This window comes from Penaeus chinensis, chromosome 42 (assembly GCF_019202785.1).
Source record: "Penaeus chinensis breed Huanghai No. 1 chromosome 42, ASM1920278v2, whole genome shotgun sequence".
NCBI classification, from domain to species: domain Eukaryota; kingdom Metazoa; phylum Arthropoda; class Malacostraca; order Decapoda; family Penaeidae; genus Penaeus; species Penaeus chinensis.
The window spans coordinates 20771922-20772139 of record NC_061860.1 but is presented as its reverse complement, the minus strand read 5'-3'; positions in this window follow the sequence as shown (position 1 = coordinate 20772139).

Here is a 218-nt window from a genome sequence, read left to right as displayed (position 1 = left end):
ATTAACATAACGAAACCAAATCGTGTCGGGAGGGAGAATAGACGGAAGGAGTTCACATTCAAACATCTCCATTTATAAATTCGCAAGGACTGGGCTTAAGCTACTTCCCATCGCGATACCGTTGATTTGTTTATAAAATTTGCCGTAAAAAATAAAGACATTATTCGTGACACAAACGGATGAGCTCGATAAAGCAATTGACCGGAATAGGGATCTTC